Source organism: Meles meles, chromosome 7 (genome assembly GCF_922984935.1).
Source record: "Meles meles chromosome 7, mMelMel3.1 paternal haplotype, whole genome shotgun sequence".
Taxonomy (NCBI): Eukaryota; Metazoa; Chordata; class Mammalia; order Carnivora; family Mustelidae; genus Meles; species Meles meles.
In genome coordinates, this window is record NC_060072.1 from 150,385,342 (window position 1) to 150,391,273 (window position 5,932).

The window sequence follows — 5,932 nt, forward strand, 5'->3', positions numbered from 1 at the left end:
TAAGCCAGAGTTGGCAGGAGAGGCCCCTGTACAAGTAAGCATGAAAACACAACTTAGCATTAGGATTATGGCCTTGGGAAAGGCTGGTCCAAACTGCCAGCACTGAGCGGGCTCCCCTAAGGGCTGTGTTGAAGAAATGAGTCCCATAATGTGGCAGAATTTGGGATTCTGGTCAGAAAGAACAACGATGGTGGGAGAGGTTTAAAAACGAGACAAGGATAAGTCCAGACGATGTGGTCGGGAAGGGGGCCCCAGCAAAGGGGAGATTTCCCGAAGCAGAGTTGATGGAGGGGTTGTGGCCAGGCGTCTGCCTTTGCCTCTGTGGGCGGCCAGGGAACACGGAGATAGGGCTGGCCTCTGTGGGGGAATGAATTGATCTCTCACTCGAAGGCTGGGATGAAGCTGCGAAAGGACTGTTGGCGCCAGGATGGTTGGGGGACTCGTGGCGCAGGACACAGTGATCCCCAGGGGGGAGGCCCCCAGTCCCAGACCCCTAGCAAAGTAAGGTTGAGCAAGCAGGCCTGGGCCCGGGCCTGGCTTTTGGGGCAGGCCCTTCCCCAGGTTCCAGTGCCAGGGACGGGACCCCCGGAGGCTGAGGAGCAGGAGCGACCTCTCGCGATCCCGGGCCAGGCCCAGGGGGGTGGCCCTGCGCCCTGCAGCGCCCGAAGGGGCTTCACCGGGCGTTTTCCGGCCAATTCTCAGGAGCTTTCTGCCCAAATCGATCCCGATTTGGGCAGAACGCTCCTGAGAATTGGCCGGCGTTGAGCAGCCCTGGGGACAGCCCGGTTCCCCGTGGCCCAGGGCCCTTTCTCGCTCGGGGCATGTCGCGGCCACCCATAAAACGCGCCGTGACGACGAGGCCCGGCTGGGGTCCCCGGCGCCGGGGAGATATCCCCAAGCGGAGTTGATGGAGGGGCTGTGGCCGGGCGTCCCCCTCCGCCTTGGCAGGTGGCCGGGGTGCCTGGTGAGAGGGCTGGCCTCTGTGGGGCAATGAATGGGTCTCTTGCTCTGCGGCTGGGACGCAGCCGGGAAAGGCGCCATTGGTGCCCGGACAATCAGTGGACTTGTGGCGCGGGACTAAGGGTTCCCCGGGGTGAGGTCCCCAGGCACAGGGCCCTGGCAACGGAAGGCTGAGCACGCAGGCCTGGGCCCGGTCCCGGCTTTCTTGGCGGGCCCGGTACCAGCTGCCAGCGTCAGGGAGGGGACTTCCGCAGGCTGAGGAGTGGGAGGCATCAGCCTCGTCGGCGCCTGCATGACGGAGCTCCTCCTGCGATGCTGGCTCGCGACCCCTTGTTATCCCGGGCCAGTCCCCCGTGGCGGCCGTTCACACGTGCGTCATCCGAAGCGGTTTTGCCCAGCCTTTTCCCGCCAATTCTCATGACCGTTCTGCCCAAATCAGGATAGATTTTGGCAGACGGTCATGAGAATTGTCCATCCTTGGGAAGCCCTGGGAACCGCTCTGTTCCCTGTGGCCCAGGCCTTTTCTGGCTTGGGGCATATCGCGGTCACCCGGAAAACGCACCAAGATGGCTGGGCCCGGCTGGGAGTCCCGGCTTCGGGGAGCATTCCCCAAGCAGATTTGATGGAGGGCCTTTTGCCTGCCGTTGGCTTCCGCCTTGGCGGGCGGCCTGGACGCCTGGGGATGGGGCTGGCTTCTCTGGGGGAACTATTGGATCTCTCGCTGGGACGCAGCAGTGAAAGGCACCGTTGTCACCGGGACGGTCGGGAACTCGTGGTCTGGGACTCAGGGTTCCCCGCGGCGAGGCCCCCAGGCACAGGCCCCTGCCAACGGAAGGCTGAGAATTCAGACCTGGGTCCGGGCCCGGATTTCGGGGCAGGCCCGGCCCCAGCTGCCAGCACCAGGGAGGGGATCCCCGGAGGCTGAGGTACGGGAGGCGTCGGCCTTGCCGGCACCTGCCTCACAGAACTCCTCCTGGCGGTTCTGGGACACGACCCCTCGTTATCCCGGGCCAGGCGCCTGGGGGCGGCCCTGTGGATGTGCGGTGCCCAAAGTGCGTTCACCGTTCATTATCTGGCCAATTCTCATGAGCGTTCTGCCCAAATCGCGATCGATTTGGGCACAACACTCGTGAGAATTGGCTGGCGATGGACAGCCCTGCGGAGGCCCTGTTCCCCGTTGCCCAGGGTCCTTTCTCACTCAGTGCATGTCGTGGCCACCCAGAAAACGTGCCACGACGACGGGGCCCGGCCGGGGGCCCCAAGGCAAGGAGCTTTCCCCAAGCAGAGTTGGTGGAGGTTCTGTGTCTGGGCGTCCGCCTCCGCCTTGGTGGGCAACCATGGCGCCTGTGGATGGGGCTGGCCTCTGGGGGGGAATGAATGGATCTCTTGTTCCATGGCTGGGACGCAGGCTAGAAAGGCACCGTTTGTGCTGGTGTGGTCGGGGAACTCGTGGTGCGGGACTCAGTGTTCCCCGGGGGAAGGCCCCAGACAGAATCCCCTGGCAACAGAAGGCTGAGCAAGCAGGCCTGGGCCCGGGCCTGCTTTCATGGCAGGCCCGGCCCCAGCTGCCAGCGCCAAGGAGGGACCCCCAGAGGCTGAGGAGTGGGAGGTGTCGGCCTCACCATCAGGGAGATTCTAATTAAAACTACATTGAGATACCACCTGACACCAGTTAGAATGGCCAAAATTAGCAAGAGAGGAAATAATGTGTGTTGGAGAGGATGTGGAGAAAGGGGAACCCTCTTACACTGTTGGTGGGACTGCAAGTTAGTGCAGCCACTTTGGAGAACAGTGTGGAGATGCCTCAAGAAATTAAAAATAGAGCTTCCCTATGACCCTGCAATTGCACTGATGGGTATTTACCCCAAAGATACAGATGGAGTGAACAGAAAGGCCATCTGTACCCTAATGTTTATTGCAGCAATGGCCATGGTCACCAAACTGTGGAAAGAACCAAGACGCCCTTCAACGGACGAATGGATTAGGAAGATGTGGTACATATACACAATGGAGTATTATGCCTCCACCAGAAAGGATGAATACTCAACTTTTGTAGCAACATGGACGGGACTGGAAGAGATTATGCTGAATGAAATAAGTCAAGCAGAGAGAGTCAAATATCATATGGTCTCCCTTATTTGTGGAGCATAACAAAGAACACGGAGGACATGGGGAGATGGAGAGGAGAGGGAGTTGAGGGAACCTGGAAGGGGAGATGAACCATGAGAGACTATGGACTCTGAAAAACAACCTGAGTGTTTTGAAGGGGCGGGGGTTGGGAGGTTGGGGAACCAGGTGCTGGGTAATAGGGAGGGCACGTACTGCACAGAGCACTGGGTGTGGTGCAAAAACAGTGAACACTGTTATGCTGAAAATAAACAAATAAAAAAAAAAAGAAAAGTGTACTCTTAGTCCCCGTCATCTATATCACTCATCCCTCCATCCACTTCCACTCTGGTAACCACAGGGTCGGTTTTGTTTTGTATCTTCTTTCTCCTTTACTTATGTATGTTTGTTTCCTAAATTCCATGGAAGAGTGACATCCAAAGGCCTTTGTCTTTCTCTGACTGACTGATTTCACTTAGGATAGTATTCTCTAGCTCCATCCATGTGTCTGCAAATGGCAAGATTTCATTTTTTATGGCTGAGTAATTTCCCACTGTGTGTGTGTATACATTTATCATCTCATTTATCAAGTTATCAAGAAATACTTGGATTGTTTCCATATTGTAATATTGTAATTAATGTTGCAAGAAACATAGGGGCACATGTATCCTTTTGAGTTATTGTTCTCTTATTCTTCGGGTAATCACCCGGTAGTGTGATTGCTGGATTATAAGGTAGTTCTAATATTTAACGTTTTGAGGAACAGTGATACTGTTTTCCACAGGGACTGCAGCAGCTAGCATTCCCACCACAGTGCAAGAGGGTTCCCTTTTACCCACATCCTCCCAACATTTGTTTTCTTGTGCTGGTGCTGTTAGCCATTCTGATAGTATGAGGTAATATCTCATGGACCTTTTCATTTGGATTTTCCTGTTGATGGCTGATGTGAACATCTTTTCATGTGACTGTTGGCCATCTGTATGTCTTCTTTGGAGCAATGTCTGTTCATGTCTTCTGTCTATTTTTTAACTGGACTTTTTGTTTTTTGGTTGTTGCGTTGTATCAGTTCTACATATTTTGGACACTACCCCTTATTGCACATATTTGCAAACATCTTCTCCTATTAAGTACGTTGTATTCTATTTATTACATTTTCATTGTTGTTCTGCTGTGCGGTAAGTTTTTATATTGATGGAGCTCCAGTAGTTTATTTTTGCTTTTGTTTCCTTTGCCTTAGGAGGCATGTCTATTAAATGTATGGTTCATGTCAGAGAAGTTACTGTCTGTGCCCTCTTGTAGGATTTTTATGATTTAAGGTCTCACATTGAGGTCTTGAAACTGTTTTGAGTTTATTTGTCCATATGGTGTAAGAAAGCAGTCTAATTTCATTGTTTTGTGCATAGCTGTTCAGTTTTCCCAACACCATTTGTTGTAGAGACTGTCCTTTTCCCTTTTAATATTTTTGCCTCTTTTGCAGAAGATTAATTGGGCACATGATTGTGGATTGATGTCTGAGCTTCTATTCCGTTTCTTTGGTCACTGTGTGTATTTTTTTTTTTTTTTTTGCCAGTCCCATACTGTGAGGATGAATGCAGCTTTGTAGTATAATTTGAAATATGGAATTGTGACGCCTCCAGCTTTGTTTTTCTTCATAACATTGTGCTGGTTGTTCAGTATCTTTTGTGATTCCATACAAATTGTTAGGGTAGTTTATTTGAGTTCTTTCATTTTTTTAATTTGAATTCAATTAGCCAACTTATCATACATCATTATTTTCAGATGTAGTGTTAAATAATATATCAGATGTGTATTGCATCACGTGCCCTCCTTAATGCCCATCACCCCAGTTACCCCCCAACCCCCATCCAGCAACCCTCAGTTGGTTGCTATAGTTAAGAGTCTATCATGGTTTTTTCCTCATCTCTGATGACTTCCCATTCTGTTTCCCCTTCCTTTGCCTACAGTTCTCTGCCCTGTTTCTGATATTTCACATATGAGTGAAACCATATGATAATTGTGTTTCTTTCATTGACATATTTTACTCAGCATAATATCTTCCAGACCCATCCAGGTTGATGTGATGGTAAGTATTCATCCTTTCTGATGGCTGAGGAATATTCCATTGAATATATGAACCACATCTTCTTTATCCATTCCTCTGTCCATAGATACCTGTGTTCTTTTCATAGTTTATCTATAGTGGATATTGTTGCAATGAACACTGGGGTGCAGGTGCCAGTTCTTTTCCCTACATCTCTATTTTTTTGGTAAAAGCCCTGTAGTGCAATTGCTGTGTTTTAGGGTAACTTTACTTTTAACTTCTTGAGGAAACCCCGTACTGTTTTCCAGAGTGGATATAACAGTCTGCATTCCAACCAGGAGTGTAGGAGAGTTCTCCATTCTCTGCATCCTTACCAATATTTGTGCTTTCATGTCCTGTTAACTTTAGACATTCTGCCTGGTGTGATAGGACACCTCAATGTGGTTTAGATTTGCATTTCTCAGAAGCCATGTGATATAGAACATTTATGTATATATCTGTTGGTCACATGCATATCATCATTGGAGAAATATCTGTTCATATTTTCACCCATGTCTAGACCTTCCGTTGGATTAAGGCCCAGAAGCCTAGAAGATACAATCAGCCAGAACTGTGGAGATCTTCACAAGGTCTGAGATTCAATGGAGATTTAGGGTGTGTATCAAGCTCAGGGATTGTCTTCAGAGGGTGGATGAAAGTGTAGGTTCACTGACATTGTCTCAGGTTTGCATTCAGATGTCTCATGTTCTGAATCCAGTCTGGAGTAAAAAAAGGAGTTTCCTTTTGTGTGGCGGGCTGATCCTCTGGTTTTGCTGAAGTGTTCCC